General features: G+C 44.0%; 1 protein-coding gene across 3 annotated transcripts in view; it reads right to left on the reverse strand.

Moving 5' to 3' along the window:
- The window catches only part of PPFIA4 (PTPRF interacting protein alpha 4), a 3,167,227-nt gene that overhangs the window by 1,475,230 nt on the left and 1,673,163 nt on the right, over positions 1 to 18,834 (reverse strand). The gene's annotated exons all lie outside the window — the stretch shown is intronic.

An 18,834-nucleotide genomic window follows, 5' to 3' on the forward strand; every position in this document is an offset into this window, starting at 1 on the left:
CTGCGGTCACCTTCTGCAGTATAAACCATCTAAGGTCTGTGTCTTTGTGTTTTGCTTTATTGAAATGTTCCACCAGGGGTTTATCTGCTACCATGTTCCTTATGCATGATCGGTGCTCAGAGATGCGCATTTGTATTGGGCGAATATTCTTGCCTACATAGAGTAATCCACAGGGGCACTGTATGATGTATACCACACATTTGGTGTTACAATTTGTGTGCTCTTTCATCGTCCATTTGATTGTCTTATGTTCAAACAATTTCTTCTGCAGGGTGAGCGGGCATGCTACACAGTTCCCACATTTGAAATGTCCCTTGGTGGGTGGTAGATCCCAGAGAGTGTTTTTGCTTCTTTCTGCTGTGCCAATGAATGTATGGACTAGGGAATCCTTCAGGTTTTTGTTTTTCTTACGAAAACATGGTGTTTTACTCAAAGTGCCTGGTTGTTTGACCAAGTGCCAATTTTTCTTCACGGTTTTCTGTATCAAAAGGCTCAATGGTCCAAAGGTGGTCACACATACTAGTCTTCCTAATTCCCTTTTGGGCTTGTTTTCAAGGCATCGCCTTTTTCAAATCAGGGCTAATGTTTTAATTTGGATATTCATAATACTTGAAACATTCATTACTGTGGACCCGAATAAGTCATGGGTTAAATCCCTTCAGCCGCGAATACTGTTTCAAATGGTCCTCCGAGGACCATTTGAAACAGTATGATATATATATGAATATCCAAATTAAAACATTAGCCCTGATTTGAAAAAGGCGATGGTTTTGCCGAAACACGTGTTATCATAGAGGGCAATTCAACAAACATAACAATATGTTTGAATAAAAGATATCTATTTATTACAAAATCAAGAAAAAAGTTTGGTATACATATTTTTTCTTTCCATAAGGGCGCAGAAGAAAAACAGTAACCCAAAACACTTTATTGTTTTTCAACCAAAACGGAGTAGAGGAACCGGAACTCCGTTGTTACAGTCTTTTGCGACCACCCCGAAAATCAGTGAACATATTACTAAAACAAACAAGGCGCTGAGGTCAAACCCTTGGGAAACCCACACCAGAAAGGTTCCTCAATCATTATTTATTTGTTATAGCCAAGGACCACTTCTAGTGCTATAAATAGGAATCCATTACAATCACTAATTGGAAAGGTTCAAAAGGAAAAAGAGTGCAAAAACGGGTTCTACAATGAACTAAAACAATGTACACTAAACTATTTGGCTATTCTGGATATCCCACTAGGGATGGCTCTGTCAGCTCCTAATATAGAAACATTAGTGAAGAAAAAAATCAGGTATTTGGACAAAGTGCGTAATGTCAATAAAACTGCGAAGATCAGAAGACATAGTGAATTTGCTCTCCATAGTTTCCCATTTTCCAGCCCTCGATCTTATTTGGCCAAGCATAGTTCGTATGAACTGAAACGCTTTATAGTACTAATCTGATTGAATTTGCTTCAGACTGATGAACGCTTGGGGGCATTGGAAGACAGGCTTTGTCGCCTATGTCATGGTAAAATAGAGTCCATACGACATATCCTTACCACTTGCCTAGTCATGAAAAAGAACTTTGCAAAAGGCTGTAGCAAATTTGTTACTGTAATATCAAACATTAAACTGGATCAATTTTGGTCTCTTCTTTATAGTGCAGATTCGATGATAGTGTCGGCCTCACCTTTTTTTATATGGAAAGAATTTCTAAAATGATTATGATAATTGTATATGTACTGAAATGTGATTAACATTGTATTAGGATATATTTTACATTTAGGTATGTGCTTAAGGTTTGTAAATAACCAGAAATTTCACAAGAAAAACTTAAATTAACAAAATAAAACATATCTATACAACAACTTGGGTGGATGCCATATCATTTAGGGGTTCACAATGGCAAGCTCTAGGCACTAACATGAGGGAAATCCTTCAGAAAGTTGATATTCATGCCTTAGCTCCTGAAATCCAGGGTGACCCATGAATTATTCAGGAGACTCACCTGAATTTTGAGATTGCTTAATGTATAGGCCCTGTGTGCGATTGGACCCCACCATGATGCTCCAGCCTAGAAATGAAATCAGTCATTTTCCTACAAGAAGGGTTACCTTTTTCTAGAATTATCCAATAGATATGTGACATGGGTGGAGAAAATAAACAGACTCCTCAAAACTAGTTACAATTTCAATACAAGTTTAAATTTGGTCACAAAGGATAGGAATTGGGAATCACTGAGCCTACATGATGGGTTAGGGTAGTACAATCCTCATTCTGTGTCCCCCTGCCAGACTCTCCATAGCCCCCACTCTTCTCCCAACGTTCAATTCTGCCTTCCTGGATGAACAAAATAATCACTCACAGTGTCTGTGATTCAAAGTACCCCCAAAACTTCTTTCTTGGCCATGCATTTTTCTTGGTTGTGCCCCCATTCATAAGGGTCTCACACTAGTCATCCAGGATACTCCAACCAGACACCCCCACCGGGAATCTTTAGGTCTTCTGAAAGGGGTTGGGCAATCTACAGCTGGTTGGAACAGAGAGACCCAATACCTTTACCCTCCTACTTGGGGTAATAAAACTGATGTCTCAGCCTGGCCTATGCTAGGCTAGGCTCTTTGGTTCTTGCCCTTGGCCTATGCTGGGTCCTCTCTGTTAGGAAAGATTTCATAATTGTATGCAATTTTCCCTCCATGTGTCAACACCCAAACTTTTTGCTGCTGTTTAGATACCATTGACTAACTTTGCCAGAGATTCACAGCCTTCAGCTGCACTCCTCTGGGCTTTCGCTCACTTTTTATGGGGAAACTGACATGCCCTTAAGACAGTCAGTACTGGGAGACTTTGTTTCCCTTAGTCCTTTCCTCATGTTGCAGCTTTTGTACAACATGTAACAAGTGTGCAATGTATCTTACCATACAGCACGCTTAGGTCTATAGTCATTTCCAAAGACCCTAGATATTCTCGCTGGACTTTTTATGAACTGTGCAGATGTGTCGTGGACAGGACTGGTGGAAGCTATCTTTTTGCATTATTTTTAACTCGTCCCTGCCAGGTTAACCGTGTTAACCACGTTTGCCACAAATAGGTGGCTTGACTCCAAAATGGCCATGCGACAAGGTTCTTTGTCCTGTCCTTTGGCCATCTTGCCACTTCACCTACCCCAGGTCAAGCCAACCCGGGTCAGTCCTTATTTGGTCATGCACTTTCCTGCAAATCCCAATGCTTTTGCAGGCTTCTGCATGCCTTGTGTGTGTGTGCCTCCAGAATGTGGACTGGAATGTCTGATTCCAATACACATCCTGGGTGCCAGAGAGTCTGGAGTGCCATGAATGCCTGGGACCTCCGTGGTCTGTGATTGGTCCACATATGGAGTGTGCGTTTGTGAGAAGATCTCCCATTGGGTCCTCTCCGTTTTGGCTTCGAGGGAAATTTGGATAAGAGGAGGCTGAAAACACCAATACCAGGCTCATCTCCTGAGTTCTCACTGAACAGAGGATAGGATCCAAGTATCCTGCAACTACGAAGCTGAGGCGAGGAACTGCTGGTGACCCACTGGAAGGTTTGGCACCCTGAGCCCGCTGTCGTCCCGTGGGACCCCTCTGCATCTGGTCGTCCTAGAAGGTCTGCGAAGATGCTTCGACCCATTGGAATAGTGGGACCAACTATTCTCAGCACCTTCATCAAACTCTGCAAGTAAACTTTCTCGGACGTGTCCCTGGGCCAACCAGTGGACTGACCAGCTTACCCAGTTGCTTTGCTCTGTCACCGCCGCCGTTATGAGGAGGCCCTCGAAACTTGGTATACTGATAGCTCTGTGTTCACGGCACCCTCACACCGAATTTTGAATACTTGGCATTCCCAGGTCTGAAGTGAGACGAGTGTGCCTTGAACAAAGTTAACGCGGTTACCCTGTTGCCCAGCCGCGGCAACATCCTTTGCAAGTCCATTGCATTTGGGACCCTCTTGCCCCTGAAGCCTGCTGCAGTGAAATTGGGTCGATTCATCCACCCGGAGCAGAGAAATCGCCACCGTCCCGTTTGGGAATTATCGCTGTATCTCAGGATCTAATAGGTGCCGAGACGTCCTTTTTGTCGCATTCGAACCTGCAAGCGAAATGGACTGACCTGCTGAAGTTTGGGTCTGCTTGCATCGGGGACCGGTGAGTACTCAATACCCTAACCAGTGGCCCCTAGTGCAAGGGCCCATTTTTATGCATTGGTGGCCCCTGAGGGCCCCTCTCCTTTCCCCTTTCCACGGCTATTGCAAAATAGCGACTATATCCTGCACTCTCAAACTGCCTCTGCCTTCAAGTGGAGGTCCTCCTTGAATAGTGGGAACTTGCTCTGCATCGCCTCATCCACCTTCCAGAGCTGCAAGAGACCCTTGAAGAGACCCTTTTACGCCCATTGGCACAAGCGCATGCATGTACTATTGAGCACAAGGCTTCTCTCTTCGTAGGGCTTGGACTGCCTCTTAGTTAGGTGTAGTGTCAATGTAGAACTGGGCCTAAAGACAAACTGCACTGCCCGTTTCCTTCCCATCTAGGTTGTCGACATATTTCGTGCATTTCCCCCCTTGTATCCCAATGGTCTTGTATATATATTGTATTGATTGTGATGTGTTGGTTTATCTAGTAATTCTTTGATTCTTTTGCTATGGTCTATGTTTCAACGGCCTTGTAATAAATGTGTATATATTTTTGATATGACACCTGTCTGGAGTAATTTGTAAGTGTCCTTGCTCTGTGTGCTCATTGAGGTCTTTCAGTCACCCTTACCCCTCCTGAGACTTAGTCTTGACCGCCTGCCATAGCTACCCTGATTGGTCTGGCTTGTCCAGAGGGTACCCTGTTCCAAGAAACTAGGCTGGCCTTCTGAACCTCTGCCCCTCCAGAAATCCATATTAACATTCTGCACTTTCTTCTTCTCTCCACCTCCTCTACCACACTTCTTCGTCTTGCCACTCTTCATTTTTCTACGATCTCTCACTCTCAAGCTTCTCTCATATACCCTAGCAGGGTAAAGCAGGGCGAACTACAACAGAGGCAGTTGGACTGTGTTGCAGAGCAAACCACCCAAAGACTCTGATTAGAAATCAGATATCCACCATCTTGGAATTAGACTGCCCACATTTCTAAGTCAGCTCCCTTCCAATGAAGGGCTCTGGGACTTTCAAATGGACTTTGTCCCTTGTATATTTTCTGGCTTCTTTCATACAACTGTAGGTCAATACAGGGGGAGGTGAGAGGGGCCTAGAGCAATACCTGTGAGCGATGCTTGCGAGATTGAATACAATATTCATTGTAGTTATCATACAGCCCGTGGTCCATCATGGGGGTGGGATTCGGAGCAGTACGCTTCTTTAAACCTCTCTTTGATCAAGCCATACAGGCTTCTTGATGCCTGTATGATATTATAAGTGCTCCAATAAACAAGACTAGGGACTGGACTAGGGATCGGATGGATGAACTGCGCGATCTTCCATGTAATGTCTCTGGAAACAGCTAGTGGTGGTCCTCACACCCAGGTCCACTCTGCCTCTAATCTCCAGCCACCTACATGTAACCCATCATAAAAGGCAGAAGGCACTCTCAGTTATGTCTACTCTTATTCACAATCTGCAGTAGACACTGTATAAATGTTAAAGGTATTTGTACCGCGCACCGTCACCATCGGAGTTGGTCCCAGGCGCTCTGGCGGAACTGTAAATGATAAGGTGGGATGGGTTTGTAGGTGAAGCGGGAGTAGGATAGTGAGACGAGTGGTGTTCTGTTGGCAGCTTCAACTCGGTATACACGGGTGCTGAGCTTTGGTGCGAGTATTGGGTCGATGCCAGTCCTCGTGTGGGACTAGAGTCTGCTAGGTTTGCATAATTGTATAACAAAACTAGGTCCTAATGAAAAATCTGGACCGAGCATAATAGCTGGCTTCTGTTCTGCAAGGCTAGAGTTTAGAAATGTGCTTTTTAAAGAAATGTAAAAGAAAACAAATACAACCTACTTCCAAAAAGCAGCCTAATGTAGAATATTTTAAAAAGCAAAGAAAATGCTGTTGTAACTGGCATGAGATTGCTTTCTCTTGCAGGGCTTGAAAAAATAACATGTCACGCTTGTATATGTAATTTCATGAATATGCTCATTTGATGTAATATAATAAAATGCAAGTGTCTGTTAAAACATCACTCACCAGTCCCATGCATAGATCACAAGGATATACAAAAATACAAACCAAAAACTATAAAGTAGACCTAAAGAAAAAAAAGTCCCAGTATAAGATAGACGAGGAGAGCAAGAACTCTAATGGGAAACCTGCCCATATAACTGGGACATCAAAAAGGAACGCTTCAAGTTAGGGACCCTATTCAGTGGGGTGTCTCGTACAATGCAGCTTCCCCCTTCTCAAACTCTGTGATCCTCCGGACATCTGTTGTTTGCTCTGACAAGATCAGTTATCTGACCTTGCCCAGAGGGGATGGGCACCCCTCTCAACCTATATCACTCTCGAGTATGAACTGCCATTGTTTTTGTATTGCAGCCCATTGTGGATGAAAGGCACAGGGCAGTTCCCTCTATTTGTAAATTGTGATCACTATAACACCTCAGGGGCCCCGATTCTCATCTTGGAACAGTCAGCATGCTAAATAGCATGCCTCACTGCGCCATTTCTTGAAAGCCAGACACCACTGCTATTCTCATGTGGGCCTGGGCATCTTCGCAAAGCAGGACAATGCTTTCGCTGTAATACGCCTGTTTCTAATGGAAACAGGCGGATTGCAGAATCTCGGCAGCTTTTTCGTTAAATAACGAGAGAATTGTTATTTAACGAAAATGCTGCCGAGAACACAGTTCTTATACACCAAAGTGAGCAGCTTCAACATTGCAGGATGTTGAAGCTGTTTACTGTGGTGTAAAGGAAAGTGTTCATATACACCCATGGGGTTTATATGAACACTTTCATTTAAAGAGAGCAGCTTCAACGTTGCACCCTGCAACGTTGAAACTGCTCGCTTTGGTGTAAATGAAAGTGTTAATATACACTTGTGCGGTGTATATGAACCCTTTCATTTACACCAAAGCGAGCAGCTTCAACGTTGCTGGATTGAAGCTGCACGCTTTGGTGTAAAAGAAAGTGTTCATATACACCCGTGTGTTGTATATGAACCCTTTCATGTACACCAAAGCAAGCAGATTCAACGTTGCAGCAACGTTGAAGCTGCTTGCTTTGGTGTACATGAAACATACAACACAGGTGTATGGACACTTCTATTTACACCAAACAAGGCTTCTTGTGGCACTCCCCAAGTTTAATGGCACCAAAAGGGTACCGTAAATGTGCGCTAGTTTAGCGCACATATTAAACTGGAGGAGTGCCACAAGAATAGGCTTCCAAAAAGCCAGTTTATGAATGTGGCGGTTGCTAGGTTGGTTTCCAACCCATCCTAGCAACCGCCACATGTATTCCGAAAGTGGTGCATTCCTTCCGGCTTCAGAAGAATGCGCCACCTTCAGAATAGGTCTTAAGTACCGAAAAGGTTGTTAAGCCTTTTAACGTCCTTTTCGTTACTTAACACCTACATGAGAATCGGGTCACTGGGTGTGCAATTCAGAGCTATGTTAGCTAGGGGAATAGACCCAATGGGAGACAGATGGGGAGGATAAGAAGGGTGGCAGGGAGCGGAGCAGTGTGCTGCTAGATTTTGTGGGGCAGACGGGGCGGTGGGAGGAGTTATGAGAATGTGAGGGCTGTGTGTAAGATTGGTGGGGTAGGTGCACATTATCCTTTTTGATGAGGAATTTGAAAGAAAGAAAGGAAAGGGAACAGGACAGTGTGAGTTGTTCATGTGAGGTCAGAGGAGGAGGTGGCGGTGGACCAATATACCAGCAGGAGGGAGGATGGTAGACTGGTTTGAAGAGGCATTTCAGAGAAAGAGTGAAGTATTGGTTGGTGATTGCAAGTGGTACTGTTTTGTGAGCATGCGTACAAGGTGGGTGAGAGTGTCAGAGGGAATGCAGAGTGTGAGTGGAAAGTGATTGGGAGAGTGAAAGGAAGGGGACAGTAGAAAGCTGGGTGGAATAACTGTGTAGGGGGAGAATAGCATTAGGGTGGAGAGGGGAGAATATTATGAGGGTGGAGAAGGGTGAGTAGTAGTGGTTTGGAAAATGAAGACTTTTGGTGTAGGGGAGATAGGTGAGATGTAGTGGAGTGCAGAGGGGAGAGTACTAGTAGACAGAAGGGTGAGTGTAAGCAAAGCGGAAAAGAGTATGACAAGGCCAGTCGTTTGGCCTTGTCAAGAATTGGAAAATCCCTTTCTGTTGAAGAAAGTGGGAGAATGGAGACAAACCTAGAGTCGACACTCTGGTTCAGAGCAGAGGATGATGCCCCAACTCCCATTTCCTTTCTTAGAGCATACATATTTTGTTGCAGACCATTAATACCTCCCTCAAGCCATACCTCTTGACAGAGAAGCTGTCCGCCTGTCTCCAGGCTTGTCAGAACACAAAATGGAAGCAGGCCTGAAGTGATTCTCAAATATGAGAAACACAGAGAGAGAATGACAAGAGGATACCAATATTGATGAGAGTTCAGAGCCCGGACCCCAGCAGTCATATGACATGGGAGAACAAAGTCTGCATCCAAGTACAAGGATTTAGTGAAGCAAGTGAAGACACAGGAGGAAGCCGGCAAGACCACGCACATCTGCTGAGGCTCCATGGACAAGCAGAGAAGTGAGTAGGAAGAGCAAACAGCATTCCATAGCGAATGAAGCATGGAGCCACAATGGTTGTTCCAGAGCATGATGCTGGATAATGAACTACCAAGGACATCAATTTTCGAGGGCGGAAATGCAATGAAAAATCCAAAACAGAAGAGATTTCACTGACCCCTAGACTGCAAGGTAATGGAGGAAAAGAAACACATGCCCCCAGGCCCCAACCAACCTACTAGATGATCTTGAGAGAATGACATCCACAGTGGGAACACTAGACTCCCGGTGCCACAATTTATTTTACACACCGGGACCATACGACAAAAGTGGGTGGGCTTAGCCCCCTTCTTATATCCTTCTCTCCCAATTCCTTACCCTGGAGGGACAGGCAGGGCCAGATTTGGCAGAGAAAGCTGCCCAATAAGGACAGAGAGAGGGAGATTTAAGCAGGGGACAGGAAACAGGATGTGTGAGTGATTCAGCTTAAGTCACTAATGGAGGTGGAGGTCGACAAGAGATCAGCAGGAAGAAGGAAGGACAGGTGGCTTGTGGAGGAAATTATTTGAACATGAGAGGTACTGGTTTAGGAGTGATAGTGGTTCTGTGGTGTAAGTGTGCATGTGTGTGAGACAAGTGTGTGACAAGTGTATAAGGTGTGAATGTGAGAAGGCTGATATATAGTGAAAAGAGAGTGGTTGAGTAGTAGTGAAAAGAGGATGGGGTAGTAGTGGCAGGAGAAGCGTAGGAATGGCAGAAGTAGGAGAGCAGAAGTGGCAGGAGGAGAGTGGGAGTAATAGTGGGAGGAGGAGAGGAGTATTGAGTGGAGATTAGTAGTAGGGGAGAGGTGGAAGAGAGGGGAGTAGAAGGAACACTAACATCAAGAGGTGGAGACAGGAGCCAGGAGGAGTGACATATCAGTGGGAAAGTATACCGATGGGAGGAGAGAAGGGAAATGAGCAAGTAGAGTTAGTAGAAGGGGCTGGTAAGTGTGGGTGCGAGTGAGCCTGAATCCAAATAATTAAGTACAAGGCACTTCTGAGCTCCCTTAGAATACTAATACCTGGCTAGGGTAGGGACAGGTAGGACATCCTGGAAGAAGACTTTACAGCCGGCACTTAGGGAGACACCACTAGCCCCAAGTTGCCATTAGACAGTGGGCGTTACTGTTCAGTATAACTAATCAAGGTAACAGGTGTATGTGTTTGGGAGACAAGGAAGAGAGTGAGGGCCTTAGGGCCCATAAATATTGAATAAAGACCACTGAACAAACCTTGAATCTGAGAGTGCTTTTGTGATATCTGTGAGGAGAGAAAGTGGGAGAAGGGAGTGGTAGAGAGTGACTTCGGAGGGTGAAGGTAGAGAGAGCAAGAGAATAGGAGGGTCAGAAATACTAGGAGAGACTGAGGTGGAAATGTAAGGAGGAGAGTAGCGGGAGCAGGGCAGAATAGTAGCGAGAAGTAGGGAAAGGAACATCTATGTGTAAGAGGAAGAAGACAGAGTGGGGTTTGTAATGTAATGTAAGCAACATAAACTAAAATAGTAAATAAAAACCCCAGAGCATCAAGCCTCAGAACAGAAATGTCTTGAGAGTACTCTGAAAAAACAAATGGTCCAAAGTCTCTCGCAAATGAGCAGGAAGAGAATTCCACAGGATGGGGATAAGACTGAGAACGAAGGCCCTCCAGCCTGAGCTTTAAAAAAATCTCAGAACATTCAGCAGATTTAAAGAAGCTGAACGCAAGGTTCGCTAATGAATATCACAAAACGACTTTGAAGAAAAGTGGGCCCAAATAAATGGAAGGCACAGTGAACAATACAAAGGATTTAAAATTGTACATGGCTTTTCACCGGAAGCCAGTGAAGCTTTGCAAACAAAGGAGCAACAGGGGACAGCCGAGAAGCATTAAGGGCCAGACGTGCTGCAGGATTTTGCAGAATCTGGACCGCTGGACTAGAGAGGCAGTTGACCAAGATAAATGCCATTGTAGTAGTCCAAAGAGCCCATAATTGAGGCAGTTACAATAGGAGAGCGAAATTGCAATGGAATAAAAGAGAGAACCTTCCTTAAAAATTTCAAAGAAATGAGAATTACAAACGGATGCAATAAGTGCCGCTCCCGAAGCAGAAGGGAAAAGCGTGATCCCTAAACTCTTAACAGATGTACTTGGAGCAGAACAGGGTCCCAGAGAATCTGGCCAAAAATCTTGATGCCAAAAAAAATGATAATTCGAGGACCCAAAACCACAATCTCCATTTTCTTACCATTGAGCATAAACCAATGTTTTGACATCCAGCTGGCAATCTCTGACAGACTGCTCTTAACATAGAAGGAGCTTCAGATACAGGAGAATTCAATCTAAACATGAATTCTGTATCATCAGCATATGTACAAAAGCATAAGCCAGAGGAAGAAAAAGGGTCAGTCAATGGAGGGGAGTGTAAATTAAAAAAGAAGATGGGATAGAGACGATCCCTGTGGCACGCCGCACTACATTGAAGTGGAACCTGCTTGAAAAAGAAACAACGATACTGTTTGCATATGATCTTGAACGATGAGTTAAAGTAAAACTAGAACACAAGACCACCACCCAAAGAGGAATTAGTCTGGTAAAGCTGTTTCATCATATATAAGGATGGCAAAAGCTGAGGAATATCCAGGTTAGATGAATCTACAAACCAGGTTTCAGTGAAACCTAGAATATCCTGTTGATGCTCAGACAGCAAGGCAAAAATGTCATCATGGTATGCCACCATCGAGCGAGCATTAATCAACAAACCCAAGAAGGAAAAGGCTGCTGGCCTGCCCATATCACAATACTCATACCTGTTATCTTGGGTAGAGTCAGGTATATATAAATGTTCTAGCAGGTCATTAGCCAGGCAGGTGGCCTCTGGAGCCAGAGCCAATAATTCTACCGACGAATAAACATTATTATTTTTAGCTGGATGATCGTCACCTTTGCGCTCAGATCCAAGTGGGAAATCCTCCAATTAGCTTTGACAAGCCTCAATAGCCCATGCCCATTCGAGTCCCGGACGGGCTTACCTTTGGCGCACCGCAGGCACGCACACTGCATAGTCGCCTGACCCTGCACATAAATGCAGGAAGTCATAAGGGACGATACCCTGCCAAGTGATGAAAAGGGAAGAAAGAGTTCTGAATGTGCAGCCAACAGCAACATTGTCAATAAAATTAAATTACACATGATTCAATTAAACAACTACAAATCGGTCCCTAGACACTCAAAATATGTCCCTCGTGCTACCTCCCAAAAAATACCAATCATAATACAAACCTATGTAATCAAATAAGAGGCAAAATATAACATAACGTGAATAAGCAAAAAAGCTGTCTTACTAGCTGCTGCTGCTGGTTTGAGTATCTGAACGCAAAAACCATGTAAGCTCAAATCTAGGAATTCCCAAAAAGATACATAGATTGCCTTTTAGGGCCTCACTTCTAGACATTAGGAATCAATAATCTCTTGGGAGTAAGGAGGCCTGGGTTAGAGAGGAAACAATCTTCTAGACGAGAGAGTGAGGGATAATTCATGGAGCCCTGCAAAATTTTAATAACAGCCCTTCGACCATCTCTAGGAGTTGGTACGTTCTTTAGGCCATCTGTGATATTGTCTACAAAATGGATGGGAACTTTTTGGAGTGGACAGGCTTTTGAGTAAAACAAATGTCTTAAAATTATCTAAACATCAAGAGGCAACCAATGTATCTCCTTCAGAATGAGTGTGATGTCTCTGGATTTATCTGCACTCACCTGCAGGGTAATAAAAAAAGAAAGAAAATGCTTCACTACCCGCACAGTGCTTTAAAAAAAACAAAATATATGCTTGGCTAATATCTGGATGTAGGAAACTCTCAAACCTTGAGTACCTGGAAAATGTGGGTGCTTCATGCTTTGACCAAACCCAACAACTGCCGATCTCTAAAGATTGTCTATGATGAAAGACTGGCAATATACAGCCTAACAGTGAACCTATCCCTTATACCACAAAATGTATGTATGGGTTTTAAGTAGTAAGGGATTCAGTGGGAATATTTGTATTGAATAATACCGATACCTGCATCTCTGTTGGGCACTTACAGGTTGAACCATATTAACCACTTTTAAAAATGGAATCCACTTTAAGGTCCGTATGAATTGGCACAGAGGCAGAAAAGGTCAAGGAAATTAATTTATCCAAAGCAGAGTCTCACATAAGAGATCTCAGATCCAAAAATTGCTAATAAAAAACAGGATATTCTACAGGGAAAGACATGGAGGCTTTGCATTTTCCACTATAGTGATCCAACTTAGGAACACGCTTCAAATGGATATCCACAAATTACAGGATAAGGAAAAATCTAAAAACTGAAGGGGAGGTTATGAGCTCAAGAATTGGTGCAGCATATTTTGTGTGTAGTTTACAGTAGACTAACAGTGTCCGTTAAAGAAAAAATGCAACATTGAAAGCTGAACAGCAGTGCTTCGCAAGGCAGAGCATGCAGTATACCAGCGCAATGTTCCTTGAAAATAAACATTCATTGTGCAGAGCAGGAAAAGAGAAATGAGATGCAACATTATTGAGAGGTTGTGTTATGCAAAATACTGTCAATGGTCATTTAAGTGAGGGGCTGGAAAATTACACAAGCGGAATCAAAGGGGGCAGGATGGGTGCTGCAAGGTTATGGCATGTGGTGTGGCAGGCGACAGATGGCACAACAGAAGAGGCTGGAAATATTGAAGAAAATGTATGGAGACATAGGACAAGAGGTGGTTTTCACTGAGAGGTGTACAAGAGGGAGAAAGGAGGAAGGGGGTCTTCTAGCTTCCTGGTGAGAGAGAGGTGCTGCTTCTGGCTGGCTGAAAGGAGAGGGCTGTCCTGCGTAGCGGTCTCTGGCAATGTTTCTCAGCTGGGCTGGAAAACAGTGCAGTTGCAGAGGCAGTTCTGTAAGGAAGGCATGGTATCAACAGTAAGACAGACAAGTGACCACCATTCAAGGATGTTTATTGAACTTCAATTGGGTTTGAAAAACGCCTATCTAATCCTTAACCTAAAGATAGGAGCAAGCTACAACCATCAAATAATAATAACACTGTCCTAGTTGTGCCTTGTCAAAATAAAAGGATCTATACTAAAACCTATTGCCACTCCTTACCTCTAAATAGAAATAGTGTGGGAAACAGTGTTATGCAAAAGAAAAGTGTTCAAGAAATAATATGCCAAGATATTCAAGCTGCTAGCTTCCCTTCCCCACGTTTTCAGCATGTGATAAAGTGGCACACTCGAGGTATGCACAGTCTCTGGCTTCTCTGGCATGAGGGTGCAGTTCAAGACTCCAATATCACGGCCTTCAGCACCAAAGCTGTTTTGCCATTCAAAAGTCTCTTCTTTGAGAGGGCCTGATGCAACAAATAAAGTTCCTTTACTTTGAGGATTCTCCAATGCACACTTTTCTCACCTTGAATCCCCCTCTACCGGTCTCAGATCCACTTTAACCCAAAGTTCATTTTTGACATATAAACATTTTTCTTAGAATGTCTGTGTATCCAATTTCTTGGGTGATTCATGCTTCACCATGGACCCCCCCTCTGCTGGGCTCAGATCCGTTCCAACACAAAATCTTCAATCAGTCTCCTTCTGGCGGGCTCAGACCAATTGATCTATTGTAACACAAACTTGGTTTAACACAAAGCTTTCAATTGATCTCCCTCTGCCAAGCTCGGACCAACTTTATCTACTTTGCCATCACCTTTCTTTACTGTATCAACATCGAAGACTTTCGATTGTGCACAGGATTTGGCTTGACCCATTGCAGGACCACTTTGATTAACAATCCTTTGCCACTCTTTCACTTTTGTAAACTCTCAGTAGGACACATTACAGAGACCTTGGATTGAGCATGCACGGGTGCCGCACCACACTTTCAAAGGTATCATATATCTTGGTGTCAAAGTTCAATCACTCATCTTCAGTTTAATTTTACCTGCGTTGGTTATCAAACACGTTTCACTCCATGTTCTCAGATCCAGCACTCGCCATACAATGTTAACGCTTTCAACCTTGGCTTCAACACAGACCATTCTTGTATCAGTCTCCCCAACTCACTGGCTTTGTTGATTTCACTGAAGCGACTTGCTTGTTGGAGCCAAGGACTGTACCACAACAGCTTGCAATTCTCTCTGCCTTGATTATCGATGCAGGAGAACCTCCGACACACAATGCAGGATTCATCAGCCTGGTTTCCTGGTCTATGCTTTCTATTCTCGAGGCTTCATGAAAGTAACGGCTCCTTATTGAAAAGGTCAAGGGAACTTCCCTCCTTTTGATCCTTTTCAGTTTAGCCGTCTTTCTCCTTGTGTTAAACTGCCATCTTAGAACTGCGGTTTCCTTATGTGCTTTGCCTCCCTCAGAGTGTGCTCTCGTGCTGTGACTTTAATCCATGAGGGAAGTGTAATGGAAGTCAGGTGCGCATGATGGTCAGTAATTGCCTGACCCTTCCTGACCATTGTATTGGGACATATCAAGTATACGGCTCAGGTTTTAGTCGGTTTTCTCTCATAGCGGTCTGGCCGTGAGAAAGTGTTTGTGTTGTGAAAGGGATTTGGGGGTTGAGTTCTTAAGTACCTGGTAGGATAGGGTTAATGTGTTACAGGGTAGGGGATACCACCACATCTCACAATCCGCTGTCCCACTCCCAATCCCCAAAGTCCCCTCACCCAGGTGATCCTCCTGCACTGGTCCAAAAAGCGATGGCCATGTCCTGTCCACTTGGGTGACAGATACCCGGGGACTTGCGGGTGCTATGATATGATAGGTTATTTATAACACACTTAATAGCCAGAGGTTTTTAAGCGCGGACCCAGGGATCGAACCTATGTTGCTCCGTATCGTCTTGCTTCCAAGGCGAGCACGTTGCCCCTGAGCTATCCTACTGAGACTGAGTGAGACACCTTCTGCGTTCTTACAGTTCTTTGAAGGCTGTATTTTGAATCTGGGGAGCGCGCTAGCAGAAACGGGCCGTACTTGGCTGCAAGTACGGCCTGATGAGTAAAGGACAAGGCAATCTTTCTGAAAAGCAGAGAGACAAGAGTGAGTATAAATAGTTTGACAATCAATTAGGACCCCCTTCTGAGGGCAATTATTTTCGCAAGGTGTCAAAGTGGACACGGAAGGCAGAACTTCTTTAATCCTTCTGATAGTCAGAATCCAAAATATTAGCTGGGGGTTTCTTCATTCAGACAGAGGGGATCATAATCTCAGTCTTTCTATCAATCTAACGTTGGGCAAGGGTAGAGGAGTAACTAAGAGCTGAAACTGGAAACTTATGAATGGGTGGCACAGGACAACGTCTGCAAATGCCTAGTTAAGATCCTGTGGAGTAAAAAGGTGGCAAAAGAAAATGGACAGGGCTGCCTTAGTCCTACAAAACCTTGCTTTTAAAAGCACAATCAGTAGAAATTGGCCAATGCTCCACACGCTGCTGAACCAGCACCTCTCAAATGATCAACTTCCACAAACACAGACTCACCCCAAGGAAACACCACATCAGCCCCCGACAAACCAGTCAACCAACTCATGACACCCGGAGAATGGTGCCAATGACTAAAACACGACAAGACATGTGGGCATCACTAAAACTTTAAGAAAATGCCTTGCCCTTTCCTCCTTAATATCAAAAATGCAACACAGGACATCAGTCGGCTACAACCACAAATAACGCCTACAACATTCACCACCACGCAACCAACAGTGGCATCATGAGCTTGCACCAGACGTTGAAAATATGCAGGATCAACTACAAACCCTACAGAGGAACCCTCCATGTCCACACCTTTCACGCCACGCACCAACTCACACGTGGCTTTTAAAACCACTCTCCCTAAAGTGCAATCAACACACTTCTACACATAGAACATCAACTAACACACACGTCCCCCAGACAACACACAACCAGACAGCTAGCATTACGTCTCCTCTCTGAACACAGAGCCCTGAAAACACCAACCAATCACACCTAGAATGCGGTCGTAAGTGCAGAACTACTGGTGGCACCGATCTGCACCATCAACACGGAGCCGTGCAGCCTTGTGTTTCCCTCTCCTCTCGTCTATCAAAACTCACCCACTCTATTTCAGATCCGCCTGGGCACCTGGGGACCATGCAATTTCTGGTAGTGAACTGGATCATTAGCTGAACACTTAACTTGAGTTCTCTTTACCATCCAAGATGGCAACCGGAGCCCACTAGTATGCAATTTTGCAATGCAGCTGGTGCCTCGTGAAGAATGTGGGCAATTGGCCAACTCAGTTCAGTAGAAAGGGCAATGCGCTGATGCTGTTCTCTGATAAGCTCCTGTCATGCTAGATGTTCTGTATTTGTGGAGCAATTAACAGATAGCAGGCAGATTTGATCTGGACACCCGCATTTCCCAATGCACCACATTATGAATTTTGATCTGTTGCCGATTTAAGACGGGGTTTCTGAATGGCACAGCTTGACACTGAAGTGGTGGTAGGCAGACGTCACTGATGTGGGGGCCTGGCGGGGCCTGATAACCAAATTGTAAGTCATGACGTGGAGTTGATAATTTGAATGAGTAAGCAGCACGGCTCTGCCTATATGTCTTAAATACACTTACCACTGCCTAGATTTTATATTTGCAATATTTGTGTACTATGTTTCCTGTGGTATAGAATTCACCACCTAACCCACATTGTCCCACTTCTCGATTCCTTCTATCCTCTAGTGACCCACTTCCATCCACTCATTTTCCGCAACTTGTCTCCGATAGCAGATCTCATGTCAAGAACAGGAATGCACTCTCAGGGCCAGCACCTGATTGGATCTGACCCCTTTCCCTGCAGCATTAACTCCCTCTACACTAGCTCTCCTTTAGTCTTGTCTGCACCCCCCTTCCCCACCTGATGAAATGCGTGTTATCGGTCTGATGCTTTCCCATCACCACTATCTTTCTCTCCTTTCACTTAACCTTTCCTTAAGTCAGGTCTGTGAGCCATGTGATGGGTCTTGAAACCTTCCTCCATTACAGTTTTTTTAAAATGACTCTCCTCTCTCTAGCCCCCTCCCAACCCAGTCCCCCACAACCTCCATGTCTCGAACAGGAAAGAGTCTTCAAGGCTTAGCTGCAAATGCCGCTAATACTCTTCCAGTACTCTGAAGTGGTCTATTAGTGCAATGTAATTAATTATAACATAAAATAATATATGAACCAACTCAGTATTACAGTGGTTGTGGCATTCCACTAATGATATGATTGTTTATTTATATAGCGCCTATACACAATGTGTTTCAAAGCGCTCCAAGGCAAGGGAGGGACCAAGGGAAAATATAACCACACTCTTACAGGCCATGAACAGTAAGGGTGTGAAATTAACTATCATACTCGGCCTGGTGACATTTCAGATAGTGCAAGAGCTAAGACATAGATAAGGAAGGGAGGGGGAGAGTGGGAAGGAAATGGAAACAAACAGGCGACTACCATACTAGGCCTGATGACATTTCTGGTAGAAGTTTAATTACAAAAAAATAAAAAATAAAAAATTGGATCATGTTGATGAAAAATGTAAGAAACTCCAAAAAGCAGGTCTTCCTCTGAACCAAGTATGTAATGCACAGCAAAGGTTTTTTGCATTGTGACCAGAACTGAAGCTCTGCAGTTAAGTGCCTAGTATTGCCCAGGTATACCCTTAAATATTTAGTAGATAACCTGGATCCCAACACTAAGAAGATCCCCAACACATGTAATTCTAAGAGCTGAAGCATTATAGTTCTGCTATAAAATCAAAATTCTCTTTTAGAGGAAAAATAGAGGTGGTAGCATTTTTTAATGTAATGTGCAACACAACTTCACAACTGCAGGGCTTTCCTTGAGGTTAAAATGTAGCATTTGTTACATTTAACACAGATCATTGTTGGAGCAAATTCATCAGATATTTCCCTCGTACACATGGAGCGCGGGTTATCATCGTGATAATGAAGGTTCTTTGTGGCCAAAAATACATTTATAGAAAAGTGCCGAAGAGAGGGAGGGCAGCGTCACAGATCCGATCCATAATAGGTTAGCTTTGCAATGAGCTTTTTCGAAAGTCTCATGACGGGGAAAGAAATTGGGCA

The sequence above is a fragment of the Ambystoma mexicanum genome, chromosome 13, assembly GCF_040938575.1.
Source record: "Ambystoma mexicanum isolate Mex_15411 chromosome 13, UKY_AmexF1_1, whole genome shotgun sequence".
NCBI classification, from domain to species: Eukaryota; Metazoa; Chordata; class Amphibia; order Caudata; family Ambystomatidae; genus Ambystoma; species Ambystoma mexicanum.